Here is a 15,257-nt window from a genome sequence, read left to right as displayed (position 1 = left end):
AGAGGCAACCAAGGTGCCCTTCCATAGATGGATGGATTAAAAACAAAAAAACAAACAAACAAAAACCTGTTCCACATTCATACAATGGAATATTATTCAGCAACAAAAGGAAATAAACTACCCATGAAAAGACATGGAGGAACTTAAATGCATATTACTAGGTGAAATAAACCAATCTGAAAAGGCTACGTACTGTATAATTCTTAACTATATGATATTTTAGAAGGCAAAGCTATGGAGACCGTAAAAAGATCAGTGGTTGTTGGGGGTTTGGGAGGAGGAAGGGAAGAGGAGGTTGAATAGGTGGAACACAGGGGATTCTTAGGTCAGTAAAAGTATTCTGTGTGATATTACAGTGGTGGATACATGTTGTATTAGTCAGAATTCTCCAAAGAAGCAGAACCTATAGAATACATGCATGTGTTTGTAACAGGGAATTAGCTCTTATGATAATGGAAGCTGAGAAATCCCACAGTCTGCCATCTGTAAGCTGGAGGCCCCAGAAAGCTAGTGATATAATTCAATCCTAGTCCAATGGCCTGAGAACCAGGGGAGGTGGTGATATAAATTCCAGTCTGAGGTCAGGAGAAGATGAAATATCTCACCTCACACCATGAGGCAGGAAAAAGGGGCAAATTCTTCCTTCCCCCAGCTCTTGTTCTATTCAAGCCCTCAACAGACTGGATGATGTCCACCCACATTGGGGGGGGGCAATCAACTTTACTGAGTCCACCAATTTCAATGCTAATTTCACCTGGAAATTCCCTCACAAAATATACCCAGAAATAATTTTTAATCTGGGTCCCCCATAGCCAGTTAAGTTGACAAATGAAACTTATCATCACAAGTCGACCCTGTGTCAACATGACACCCATATGCATCTCCTCAAATCTTACTTAATCCCCAAATAAGACAATAACAAGGTCTTAATTCCACTTAATATGATACAACAATTCTGAGTCCAATCAAAATACACTAACCCTATCCCCAGAAGAGGAGGTAAATCCTTGTGATATAACTTAAAGTACTATAATGTAAAATTAAGAGTACTTACATATTATGATATAAAATCAATACAACTCATGTTACATAATAAGGGAATATGAGAGAGAAAAAACAAATACACACTTAACACAAATATATTCACAGCAAAAAAAAAAAATGGTGTACTCATGACAATTACAGTCCTCGTTTCTGTAAGTGGTCAGTTATAGCTGGTCTTTGTAACTACTTTCTTATACCCATTCTGTATTCTTTCTATCTTCAGCAAGCACCTCAGCAGATCGTGGTTCTTCCCTGGTGGGTGACCGAATCCTTCCTTCTTGAATAGTCTGGGTCATTAGTAGCCCTGCCTAGACTGGGTTGTTGTAGTTTTCCACTGAGCTTAATCAAAGAACATGGTAATACTAAGGGATGCCTTAAGCGATCTACTATATCCAGATACACTTTTCCTTACTTCCGTGTGGAAGAGTAGTCCGCAAGTAGTATCCTTGTAGCAACAAACACTTTCCTTTCCTTCTTTGTCTGTTGATTCAGAGGCATGAGGAGCCCAAGGTAGCTGGGTGTTAGTCTTAACTCCCAGTTCTTTGGAATCATTGCTGTGTCTCCTGGTAGAAGCATTTTCCCCTTTGGAACTAAGACCAGCAGAGCATAAGGTCACAGGAACAAAAAGCAAAAATTTGATAGTGGGTCACTAGGGATAATACTGAAGAGTTGAAAATAACTATTCTCATTTTTGTCTCTTAAAATTCCTGGACCCGAGAATCCTGTCTATGGAAGAAAGAGGACCATATATTGGACTCCAATTCAGAGCATATACAACCCTCTGGAGAACCTTGCCCTGGGACAAGCAGAGGTATTGTCACATAGCCAGCCCTGTAACTGAGTCTTCAGAAGGCCATTCCACCATTCTATCAAGCCTGCTGCTTCAGGTAAGACTAGTGAATTCCAAGGGCCCATTGCCTCACTTCATCTGCTGTGAAATGTATTCCTTGATCTTGAGCAATGCTTGCAGAATCCCATGACAATGATAAGTCATTCTGTAAGATCATGGATGGTAGTTAGGCAGAAGTGACGTATGCAGGAAAGGCAAATCTGTACCCAGAGCAAATGTCTATTCCAATAAGAACAAAATACTGCCCCTTGCACAATGAAAGCTGTCCAGTGTCATCAGTCTGCCACTGACTAGCTGGCTGATCACCCGGGGAATAACACCATATTGAGGGCCCACTGTTGGTCTCTGCTGCTGGTTGATTCTTTTTGATTGGGAATTCAGTAGTGGCTGTAGCCAGGTCAGCCTTGATGAGTGGAAGTCGATATTGCTGAGCCCATGCGTAACCTGCGTCCCTGTCACCATGGCCACTTTGTTGATGAGCCCATTGGGCAATGACAGGGGTGGCTGGGGAAAGAGGCTGACTGGTCTCCACAGAACAGGGCATCCTATCTACTTGATAATTAAAATCCTCCTCTGCTGAGATCACCCTTTGATGATGAGCATTCACATGAGACACAAATATCTTCATGTTTTTCAACTATTCAGAGAAATCTGTTCACATACCTCTTCCCCAATTTTCTTTATGACCAACTTTCCAGTCATGCTTTTTTCAATTCCTGACCACCCAGCGTGTCTGACCATTTCTCCTTCCAAGTGTTTCTCCCTCAGCCAGGTGCATGGCCTCAAGTTCTGCCCACTGGGAGGATTTCTCTTCACCACTGTCCTTCAGAGATGTCTCAGAGAGGGGCTGAGGGCAGTAGCTATCCACTTTTGGGTAGTGCCTGCATATTGTGCAGAACCATTTGTAAACCAGGCCTGCCTGAGTCTCCCTCCGTCAATTAATAGTAGCGAAGTCCCCTTGACGTCATAGGTGCAGGCTGGGAGAGAAAAGGTAGTGTAGCAGAAGTGAGGACTGTGGGCCTTTGAGCTACTTCTTCATGGAACTTACTTGTGCCTTCAAGACCTGCTCTGGCCTGATCACATATATACCATATCCATTTGACGATGGAGTGCTGCTGTGCATGTCCTCTGTTATGGCTTGGTGGTTAAGATACCACTTAGTTCATGATGGGCAGCTCAGGTCACATGGTAACTTGATGGCCCAAGGTGAAGTGTTCAGTCTCTACAAAGTTCAGTAGCAGACCTCTTGTTCCTCAAAAGGAGACTAGTTACCAAAATGATGGGAGGGCCTTGCTCCACAGTTCTTAAGGCCTATGCTTTGATTCACCTATGAGGGCCTTCAAAAGGCTCCAGACAGCATCCTTATTTGCCACAGACATGTCAACACCATTGTGTCTTCTGGATCTTATGGCCCAAGTGGCAAAGCAGCTTGCACTGCAGCCTGGACCTGTTACACAGCCTTCTCTTGTTCTGGGTTCCATCCTAAACTAGCAGCTTTTGGAGTCACTTCATTAAAAAGTCTGGAGTAACACATCCAGATGAGGAATATGTTGCCTCCAAAACCCAAAGAAATCACTAAGAGCTGTGCCTGTGCTTTGGTTGTAGGAGGTGTCAGAGACGACAACTTATCCTTCACCTTAGAAGGGATATCTTGACATGGCTCATACCACTGGGCCCCTAGAAATCTCACTGATGTAGGAGGCCATGGCATTTTGTCTTATCTATTTTCTGTCCTCTGACACATAAATACCTTACCAACAAATCTAGAGTAGTTGCTACTGCTTGTTCACTAGATCCAACCAGCATAGTGTCAGCAATGTAATAGACCAGTGTGATATCTTATGGAAGGGAGAGTCAGGTGTATTTTCTAGCAAACTAAATGATGGCATCAGTCTGGAAAGTTGATATACTCCTGAGGTAGGACAGTGAAGGTGTATTACTGGCCTTGCCAGCTGAAAGCAATCTGCTTCTGGTGGGCCTAATGGACAGGGATGGATAAAAAGGCATTTTCCAGACCAAATACATATACTTACATACCATTTACCAGGGTGAGTGTTAACTTTCTCAAGCAATGAAACCACATCTGCAACAACAGCTACAATTGGAGTCACCACCTGGTTAAGATTATGATAATCTACTGTCATTCTCAAGATCCATCTCTCTTCTGCACAGGCCAGATAGGATGTTGTAGGAATCACCACCCCTGCCTCCTTCAAGTCCTTGATGCTGGCCGTAAACTCTGCAGTCCCTCCATGAATGTGGTATTAAATTTTATTTATTGTTTTCCTAGGTAGAGGCAGTTCTCCTGGCTTTTACTTCGTCTTTCCCATCATAATAACCCTCCCTCCACAGGTCAGGGAACAAATGTGGAGAATCTGCCAGCTGCTAAATATGTCTATACCAAGTATACATTCCAGAACTGGAGAAATAACCATATGATTGGTTTGGAGAACCATTGGGCCCATGGTGAGACAGAACTGAGCTAAAACTCCATTAGTCGCTTGACTTCCATAACCTCTACTCTGACTTTTGGGCCCCTGCAATGTTTTAGGTCTCTTGGAATTAGTATCATTTCAAAGCCAGAGTCAGTTGTTCCCCAAAAGGTCTAATAATTTCCTTTTCCCCAATGCACAGTTACTCTGGTAAAATGCCAAACATCATTCTGGGGAAGGCTGGGGCAAGAATTGACAGTATAAACTTTCAGAGTGCACTGGGGTCCTTCCTCAGTGGGGCCCAGCCTCTCCTTCATTCCAGGGGTTCGGGATCCATAAACTGGCTCATGTCTAGGAATGTATTGAAGGGATGTGACTCTCTGTTTTTATGATTTAGGTTCGACTTTTATTCACTTGACCTAGAACTTTTCTGCTTCTACAGAGAAGTACAAATTTAGTAGACTTCCTATCTATTTCACTTCTAGGAACACCATGATCAATTAATCAACACCATAAGTCAGCATGAGTCAGACTGTTCTGATTGCTGCTTTGACTCTGCTGTACATTAAGGTAACCATGTCCACTTTGCCTTCAGTGGTTGAATATTGTCACTTGGCCCCTACCACCTCAGGATTCAATTACCCTCTTTGCATTTAGGTTTCCCAATGCAGTGACTGCATTTCCCACTGTGAGGTCTGATCTACAGAGAAAGCAACCATAGAGTATTCAAGGTGTCAACTGAAAAAAAATGCGCAACTTAAAAGTTGAAAATTATGTTGCATTTGGAACATAACTGAGGACTTAAGCCTGGGATACAGCCTCTCAGATAGCTCTGGGGACAGTTCCAAAGAGAAACAGAATATATAGGAGTTTTGCAAAAAAAACCCCAAGTAATCAAACATCAAAACTTTCCTGCTAATTAAAGGAAAACCAGACGTCTCAAGTTAACGATTTTAACACTTTTCTATGTATGGGAAGATGTAAGAATCTGGGCCTAATAAAATTATTCCTTTGATATGCACCTAAACTATCTAGGGCCAGTATCCTGTTTTTCTACATCTTAAATCCCCTCAGGGTGCACTATCAGGGGTGGCTGCAGTGGCTGGTGGCTTGGTGGCTGCAACATCCTTTGTTTACTGGTATGGCAGGTGACATTCTTTGTCCACAAAGGATATTGGGGATCCTCTCATAGATTTATTCCTCACAGTATTGATGGAAGGTAAAACTTCTGGAACCCCCCCAGTCAGGGGAGCAGGTTTTAAGTGACAAATCTACTCTAACATTCCTCTATCCCTAAGCCTCTGAAGCTCTTCTCTAGCTTAAACTGAGGCAAGTCCAGCATTTCCAGGGTACTCATGGGGGGCCACCTTTTGGCCTGTGTTTCAGCCAACCAACCAAGAAAACTGCTAGAGCCCTTTCTAATTCCTCAAGCTGCAACAGTAAATGCAGAAGCCCTATTTAGTGAGCCCATGCATTCAGCCTCATTCAACCTTATAAGGAATTCCTTCTTCCATTTTCCCACACCTTTAGTACTTATTCCCACACATTTCCCAAGATTTTGTCTGTGTAACTTAGAAAATGGAAGTCATTATTTTGGAATGTAATGCACTTCCTCATGAGTCACAGATTGTATCCCACCTTTAGGGACCTGCTGAGCTTGAGTCTAGTTAAAGGTCCAGAAGTAAGGTGGGGTGGTAGGGGTGGGTCCTGAGGAGACTAATAATTATGTTACATGACAATTGCGTCAGGGGAGGCTATGACCCTTTCCTCAGGCAATGCAGGGTTAATCCTCTCAGAAGGAGATGGAAAGGCTGATACCCTGTATGTAGAGAGGCCGCTTCCACTGGGGTTGAGGAAGCCATCTCTGCTGGGGCCGGGGAGGCCAATACCACTGGTAATAAAAGATTCATCACAGTTTAGGGGCTCAATATCCCCAGCTTCATCAGGATCTTCCCACGGGTCCCCATCCCGACTTATAAGATCCAGTTCTTTCCCAATCAATGCCCTCACATTGATTCAACAGTAGATGCCCTTCAAAACTGGGAGTTCAACTTGCATTGTAATTCAACCAGTTGCAGGATGAGATTCTGTGATTGATTTCCAGCCCTGTAGCTACAGGAGACAGTGGTCTCCTTCAGGGCACATGGTCATTTATGTGGCACTTGAGCTGGGAGTTCAAATCACCAAGTTCATCCTTTTCTTTCAGTGACATAAGAAGCAACAGAACAACATAATTATATACACTGGTTTTCCAAAAATGTTCAAAAGTATCATATACGTTCATCCCAGAGAAATTAAATTTTATGTCCATGCAAATATCTCTACATGATTGTTTCTAGCAGCTTTGTTTGTAATAGTCCCAAACTAGAAACAATAAAAATGTTCTAGAATAAGTGAATGGTTAAACAAACCGTGGTACATTAATACTATGAAACACTACTTAACAGTAAAAAGGATTAACTACTGATACATGCAAGTACTTGGATGGATCTCAAAAAACATGCTAGATGAAAAAAGCCAACATTTGAGGTTGGTGTTTGAAGGTCACATATTATATGAATACATTTATATAGCATTCTCAAGATGACAAAGAAGGAGACAGATAAGTGGTTGCCAAGTTTTAGGGATGGTGCATGGGGGCCAGGGTGGGAGGAAGGTAAGTGTGACTATATATCGGGGTAACAGGAGGGAGATCTTTGTGGTGATGGAACGGTTATGTATCTTGATCTTGGTGGTGGCAACACATGTGATAATGTGGCACACATATACCTTGTAGCAATGTCAATTTCCCAGCTTTGATAGTATCCTATTGTTACATAAAATGTAACCAATTAGGAAAACCGCATGAAGATTACTTGGGGCTTTACTGTCCTATTTTTGCAACTTCCTGTCAGTTTATAATTATTTCAGAAGAAATCATTAAAAACAGTAATGTGTTCAAATAAGAAAAAGTCTATATAGAAGTGTTTTTTTGAGGGTGCTAAACTCTTCAAGACAACTTCAACTTTCAGGCAGTCATTTTATCATTTGTAACATAATAAGGGAAGCAAAAATTGTATTAGGGACTATATCTTGGGGAAAATTTAATGTAATTTTTGACACACTGTATTAGAAACATTCGTTTCTGCTGAATAATATTTGCTAACTTTTGAGATAGGTTAACCACAGGTAAGTAAGTCTAGTAACCAATGAATAACATTAACAGAAAGGCAGTCTCTTAAGATACGTGATATCATGCTCTATGGAATTTTTCATTAATTTAGACAATTTTGTAGAGCTCCGATGTCAAGGTAAGTGACAAGTCCAAAGCTGCTGAAACCTAATGAGAATTACAAGAGGTTACATGGTAAATTGTGGCAAACCGATTCCAGCGGTCCCCAACTTTTTTGGCACCAGGGACCAGTTTCGTGGAAGACAGTTTTTTCCACGGAAGCAGGGGGGATGGTTTAGGCAGTAATGTGAGCTACAGTGGCGGGCGTGATTCAGGTGGTAATGCAAGCAGTGTGGAGCAACAGATGAAGCTTCTCTCTCTCTCTCACCCACTGTTCACCTCCTGCTGTGCCCCCTGGTTCCTAACAGGCCTCGCACAGTGGGTTGGGGACCCCTGGATTAAGCGGTGAAAATAAAGAGTTACAGAGCTGGTATAGAATTTAAGGACTTCACAGTGACATATTGTTTGAGAGACTCTGAAGTGATTTCGTGGTGTTTCCAAGTTTGCTGGGGACTGGGGACCAGGCCCAACCCAGACTATTTGGCCCCTGTACCGTGATCTTCCCTGAGAGCCAGGCTCTGTTGCTTTCCTGCACACTCCCCGCTCTTTCCTCACAAGTTGTCTTCGTAGCACTGTGCAGCTTTAGCCAGATTTCAGGGCACAGAGAGCCTGCCTTGAACTGAGAGCATCTCTCCCACACATGCGCTTGAGGGCAGCCTGGGCTCTGCTCAGCTCTGAAGAGTCAGTCTTCAATGAACCCTGTTACAGTTAAGGAGCTTCTCTGTAGCTTAAAATACTTGAGAAAGAGGAAAGAAAACTATTTTAGAAAGTATCTAATTGGAGCTATCCCAATCATATTTTTCATCAATGACTTTTGTGATTCCAGGCTTTTATAAGCGCAATGATTCTGACACATTTTTAGGGAGAAAAGAGAGTGTTCTTTCCTACTTTAGTTATACTCTTTCAGTCACTGTAGTTTCATATTATTGAATGTACAAGACCAAAAACATCCACATATTCATATTCGCATTTGGAAAGATGTGCTTTAAAAATGTTTTTTAAATGCATTCTCACTATCAAAGTCACAAGAATACCTTCTGCGATAGGGAGGAAAAGGTGACTGTTATTTCTCTGTAAAATCAAATATGATACAGACCAAGTGGTAGGCATTCAACGAACGTGGTCCCCAAGACCATGTGTGGTGGTGATAAAGCCCTGGGATAGGAGTGCTGGCCAGGTCCTTGGTCTCTGGGTGAGTTCTCTTCATCTGTTCCATTAGAGGACTGGTCCAGAGTCCTTTCAGCTTACGCATTCAATGATTCTGTCCCACTAGTTCTTAGGCAAAATAAAACAGAACAAAACAAAACAAAATCAATAAAAACCACTTAAAAAGTAAATGAGAAAACTCTGCCTGACCTAATGTGAAGGAGTCACTTACTGTTCCCTATTTTGAATGGTATCCTTGTAATACCTATAAGTGGTTATCTATCTGGGTATTAAAATGTTTTCATAAGGACCTGCTGTACAGCACAGGGAAAACACTCAATATTTTGTAATAACCTATATGGGAAAAAATCTGCAAAAGAATATATATATGTATATGTGCATATATATATATGTATGTATAACTGAATCACTTTGCTGTACACCTAAAACTAACACAACATTGTAAATCAACTATACTTCAATAAAATAAATAAATAAATTTTAGAAATTGTGTTTTCATGAGTAGATGCTCCATGAGCGAGCTGCTGGCAGGGGAAAATGCAGTGTGCTGCATCCGTGTGCTTTTTCTGTGCCAAGTATTATTTGAGGAAGGAAGAAAACCTGCAACAATTCTGCTTTTGCAACATGACTTGAATCACCAGAATGTCTAGAATTCCTGTGTTCTCAAGGTGCTATCTTTCAGTTAGCATGGAATTAAGGAGATGAGGGGAATCGAAGTCTAAAATTCAATCCTTAACTGTGAAATGCTTATTAGTGGAGGTACATAAAGCTTAATATATTGGAAAGTGTGTGGACTCGGTCATTTAGTAAAAAATATTTGGGGCTTACTATGTGACAGGCACCGTGTGACTTGCGGTGGATGTGTAAGGCTTGCATGGTGTTCCCAGGAAGCTCAATATTTAGTGTGGCATCTTCACTCTAGTTCTGCCAATAATTAACCACGTGAGCACTTTGGAGTCTGTTTCATCGGCACTAAAAAGGAAAATGAGAGCACAGGGCCTGAGTCTCTCAGGGGTCCCTGTTTGCTTCTATGAACCTGCTGAGAGTAAGGAATGTATTCATGTGTCAGTTGGAGGATAAACTGTTACGTTCTCTTCTTCTTTTGATGTATGTACATATGTATGTATGTGTTTATTATTTATTTATTTAACTGAAGCTTAGGATTCTTATTTTAATTTGGTTCTTCAGTTATACTCTAAATAGAATTTGTTTACAATAGGCTGTTCCTTGACAGCTTTCTTCTGGGAAGACATGAAAATACAACGATTAGGTGTATCAACTCATTCAGAATGACAGTGAATGAAGGGAGCAGATTCCCCTTCTTGGTGCCCCTGGCAGCCAGTGTGAGGGCCTGAACCTTGGGCTCAGCCATTGGGATCCTGCAACCCAAGACTGAGTCGTGAAACAAGTGGGGAAAAGATTAAGAAGCAGTCGGATTTTATTGTTGTGATTGCAGTTGTGGAGTTCTTGGGGGAGGGGGGCACCACAGCAGGCAGGAGCAATGGCCTGTCCAGCTATATGGATGGGTCCAGGGCAGCTGAGCTAGAGCTCTTCAGTGGCAGAAGCAGTACCCTGGGTCACATCTTTCTTTTTTTTTTTTTTTTTGATTGGTATCATTTATTTTTGTTAATTAATTTTTATTGGAGTATAATTGATTTACAACCTTGTGTTACTTTCTGCTGTACAGCAAAGTGAATCAGTCATACATATACATGTATTCACTCTTTTTTAGATTCTATTCCCATATGGGTCATTACAGAGTATTGAGTAGAGTTCCCTGTGCTATACTGTAAGTTCTTATTGGTTATCTATTTTATATATAGTAGTGTGTATATATATATCTTGACCATTTCTATGACACATTGTTTTATAGGACCTGACTATTCTTCTGAACTAGTGACCACTTCCACTTTCACTTGTGAACCATTTAATGACCTGCTTACAAACCCTTTTCTTCCTGTCACTAAGTTGCAACTCTGATTACTTAGAGATGGTCTGACCTATAGGAGGGATGCGTCCACCAGCTGGCACAACAGTGGCTCCACTGAATTAAAGCTGATGCTGCCCCTGGCATCCTGGGCTCTGCTGATCACTAGGCAAGCTGGGAAAAAAGTGTTATGAGATGGGTGGGAGAAATCCTTTCTGATGATCAAAGGGATCTTGTGTGCTGCCTCCCTACATCTATATCTTATGAAAATTCAAGAGGCAACAACACCACATTGGCTGGGCTGTGAAGGTCTCAGTTCCTTCAGAAATGAAGGTCTGGATCATGTCACCAAGTGAAGACACCAATGAGCCTGGTGCTGGCTGAGAACAAGGTGACCATGGAGCAGAGAATGGCTGAGGGACGTCACAGTATCACGAATGATGCAGAAGCACATGCCTACACATGTTTCCTTCCATGCTCCATAACTCATTTTCCTCCCCCATCCCTTTCCCTTGTCAGACCATTTTATATAGACCACTATAGTGATGGTTACATTCACCATTACTCTGTGGGTTTCTGATGATGTAGATGTGCCTGTGACCATCTTAGAGGAGGATTAGACAACATCCAGAGACCCTAGGATTGGGGCTGGATGCAGAGACTTGAGGTTTTCTGCCTTTGGTGAGTGGGTGGTACCCTTCCTTATCTGAAAGATAATTGTGTTCAGCAGGACTTACAATTTCTGGAATTTGAAGTGTGTATGTTACTGACCAGGGTTCTTGGCCTCCTTAATCAATAGAAATTGATCAGAGACCAGACAAGAAATTCAGGCAAAGCTTTATTGGGACCCCTGCTGCAGCAGGGGGAGCGAGAACAAGCAACAGGTTCCCTTGCTCGCTTCCTGGGGGTGGGGGTGGGGGCAGCTGGTTCCTTATATGGGGGGGAGGTAGTGGTGTGTCCCGGGGCTGGGCCGGAGGGGTGGCTTAGGTGGTCTGCCCACCCCTTTGGTGGTGCTGAGTGCAGGGGGCATGCGCAGAGCCCAGCCTTTGCTCCCGACCCCCGTTTTTGCTTCTAGCTCTTCAGAAGTGGCAGTTGGGCTTTTTTGTCTTTCTGTATCTTTTGTCCAGAATTTGCCCCAACTGTGCATGCACGCAGTTATTTTTAGTCCCTTATAGTTTCTTCGCATTTTGTTGCTCTAAGAGACATTTGTCCAGGTGCAAGCACTGCAGCACTGCAGCAAAGGCTCCCAGGTCCCAGCCTGTTTCATGTACATGAATAGATGTAAATCTGGGAAACTGTGCTTGTTATTTTTCGACTGTCCAGCACCCACCCGCCCCTGACTCTGCGGAATTAACCCAGATGTGATTTCCTATTGAGAGGCAGCGTGTTTCCTGCTACTGTGGAAACCACTTCACCTGCAGATGAGAGTGGGGCTGTGACCTGCACTCTGTGTTAAGCAGGTTGTTGTTCTTTTCTTCCACCCTTTTTCTTCTCCTTCTTCTTCTTCTTCTTATTATTATTATTTTGGGATAAGAACACAACGTAAGATCTATCCCCTTAGCAAATTTTTAAGAGCACGTACAGTGTTACTAACCAGAGGCACTATTCTGTACAGAAGATCTCTAGGACTTATTCATCTTGCATAACTGGAACTTTGTTCCCTTTAACTAACACCTTCTCTTTTCCCCCTCCCCTCAGCCCCTGCCAACCACCATTCTACTCTGTGCTTCTGTGATTTGACGATTTTAGATTCCTCACGTAAGTGGTATCATGTAGTATTTGTCCTTCTGTGTCTGACTTATTTCACTTAGCATAATTTTTCCACATTCATTCATGTTGTCACAAATGGCAGGATTTCCTTCTTTTTTAACACTGAGTAATAGTCCATTATATATATCTCACATATCTTTTATCCATTCGTCTGTTGATGGACATTTAGGTTGCTTCCACATCTTGGCTATTGTGAATAATATTGTTGCAGTGAATGTAGGAGTGCAGACATCTTAATGAGATCCTGATTTCAATTCCATTAACTATATACCCAGAAGTAGGGGAGGTTCCTCAAAAAAAACTAAAAATAAGAGGATTGTTAGCTCCTGGTTGGTCCTGAACAGGCAAAAATAAAGGGGGCAGCAGGGTCCAACCAAAAGGCAAATATGGTCCTGCCCCCTCACCCACTCCCACCCTTGATCCAGGGGTATTTGGTTTCTACTTATTTCCCAAGCCCAGTCCTTCAGCCTCTTATTGATTCTGTGAGCCCATAAGATGCTTTAATAAATTCTCCGTTTCTTAAGAAAAATTGTCCAATAATGTTGCTCCCAACAAAGAATTATGCTACTCCTTACTGTCAAAAGGAATTTTACATTTATAATTCAGAGTTTACTGAATTGCAGTATAGTGCAGGCCTTGTAGTTTCATTACGAAGGAAATCCTGGTTTACTCCATTAAAAATCTGTGACCTAAAATAGAAGTTGAGTCAGATTTTTATTGACTCAAGCAACAACGAAGAGTTCTGTTCTTGTGGAGTTTTGATAAATGCCTTAAGAAACTTAAGGATATCAAAGTGATTTAGAGAATTTCAATAACCTTCCCAAAACATGTTCATACATGCTATCCTTATTCTAAATTGAGAAATGTGTAATGCAGTTGTATTATTTTGTGTGTTGATATTAATAATCCATAGAGGTTTTTCTTTACTTTCTGATCATGAAACTCCACCCCTAGGGAATTCTGGCCTTTCCATGAAAACAAAATTCTCCATAAAAAGCTGTGGGGTGGGACCCTGGGATCCCACTCCAGCAGATGCCTTTATTTGATTTGATTACTTGTGTTGTTCTTCATCCCATTAGTTCCTTGCAATAAAAATTTCAAATGTTGCTTGTGAGACTGAAATGCCAATTAGTTGAATCAGATGAGAATCTGGGTCGATGATGATGAGTCCTTATACCCTTCCCACCTCCTAGGGTGTGAAATAGGCAGTTATGCCACATGGTATTTCCATATAAACTCTATCAAAACATAAGCTTATAAGTAATGACAAAAACTGAGACAATGACTTACCTCTATAAAATATATTTTGAGATAGAAAGCTATATGTGTAAGTCCAGCTGTAAATTCAGGCTCAATTCTGAAAGATGATTATTATTCAGACCCTGAAAGAGTTTTTTGTTTTAATTTATTTTCTTGAAGTATAGTTGACTTTACAATGTTGTGTTAATTTCTGCTCTACAGCACAGTAATCCAGTTATATATATGTATATATATATATATATATATACACACACACACATATATATGCGTATATGTATATATATATACACACATATATATATATATATATATATATATATATATGCATTCTTTCTCATATTCTTTTCCATTACAGTTTATCACAGGATACTGAATATAGTTCCCTGTGCTATATGGTAGCACTTTGTTGTTTATCCATCCTATATATACTAGTTTGCATCTGCTAATCCCAAACTCCCAGTACTTCCCCCCACCCCCCCACATGGCAACCACAAGTCTGTTCTCTACAGACCTTGAAAGTGTTTTGAATATTTTGGATTAGATAAACAGGAAAACAAACATTCCATATTCTATCAAGAAGGATGAGAAAAAGGAATCAGGTAGATGTGTTCCAAATTTTGAAATTTTAACTTCAACTAAATATGAATGCATACCCTGTGCTTCCCCTCAAACAGATTTACATTTAATTAAGAGTAGGAGGAAAAATTCTGTTCTGAAAGAGACGGAGACTGTTTATGGGAATCGAGACGATTACTTCTGAGGGTGGGAACAGTAATAATAATAGTTGAATCTATAAAGATCCTGCTATGGCCAGGCATTGTACCAAGTCTTTCACATGCGTTAATTCATTTAATCCTCACAGCACCTCTGTGAATCTGACATATTATTATCCCCATTTTACAGATGAGGAAGCTGAAGCACAGACAGGTAAATGACTTGCCCAAGTTCCACAGCTTCTGTGAAAAGCTAATTTTCAAAGTAAACATTTTAGTGCTATTTGACTTTTTAAACTATGTGCCTCTATTAATTTTGTGACTAAAATTTTAAAATTCCAATTGAATAGAGATTTTTTGCTTCCATTATATTTTTTTCTGGAAAAAATATTATTAAGTTTGCCCCCAAATACCACTGAATTATAAAGTTGCTTTTTACAGTTATACATCCAAAACTTAATGCAAAATTGAGATCTAAAGATAATAGGCAATATTTTATATTGGTGTTTGTAATATCAGGGCACAAACTTTTAGAAGTGACTTTGTTAGCCAGCCCTCCTGTAACTAAATCTATTTGGAAATCTCAGCCTATTTTCTTAAGGTGTCTTTAAAATGAATTATCAGAGTGGCTGGGCACATCTGTACTTAAAACACTATTTGTCTAATTGCTTCTACTTAAGTAAACATTACATATTACTAGAGATTTCAAGTTGATTTTAAATTAAATAAGATCTAGTAAAACAAAGAGCAACATAAACTGTTTTAACTTGCCCCTTGCTTTTGTTGTTTTGTTTTGTTTTTTTCTTCTTTTCAAAGAGTTTCT

At 40.8% G+C, this 15,257-nt stretch overlaps 2 long non-coding RNA genes across 4 annotated transcripts in view; one reads left to right on the top strand and one right to left on the bottom strand.

The window, feature by feature from the left end:
- LOC309653895 overlaps positions 1 to 15,257 on the top strand; it is a 183,202-nt gene that overhangs the window by 147,687 nt on the left and 20,258 nt on the right. The window contains exon 2 of one of the 3 annotated variants that reach the window (XR_014259599.1): positions 1,763 to 1,931. The exons of 1 other annotated variant lie outside the window; for it this stretch is intronic. This is a non-coding gene — a long non-coding RNA (uncharacterized lncRNA). Of the gene's footprint in view, positions 1 to 1,159; positions 1,932 to 15,257 lie in introns of those variants that run through there. One more of the 3 variants, XR_014259600.1, reaches the window with a different exon arrangement.
- On the bottom strand, positions 8,561 to 13,967 carry LOC309653896. The gene is made up of 2 exons (XR_014259602.1): positions 13,752 to 13,967; positions 8,561 to 8,872 (listed from the first exon to the last, which is right to left on the bottom strand). It is a non-coding gene; the product is annotated as an uncharacterized lncRNA (long non-coding RNA).

This window comes from Balaenoptera physalus (genome assembly GCF_965194825.1).
Source record: "Balaenoptera physalus genome assembly, contig: HAP1_SCAFFOLD_1423, whole genome shotgun sequence".
NCBI classification, from domain to species: Eukaryota; Metazoa; Chordata; class Mammalia; order Artiodactyla; family Balaenopteridae; genus Balaenoptera; species Balaenoptera physalus.
Note: the sequence above shows the minus strand (reverse complement) of the source record. Positions and strands in the feature narration are given on the sequence as shown.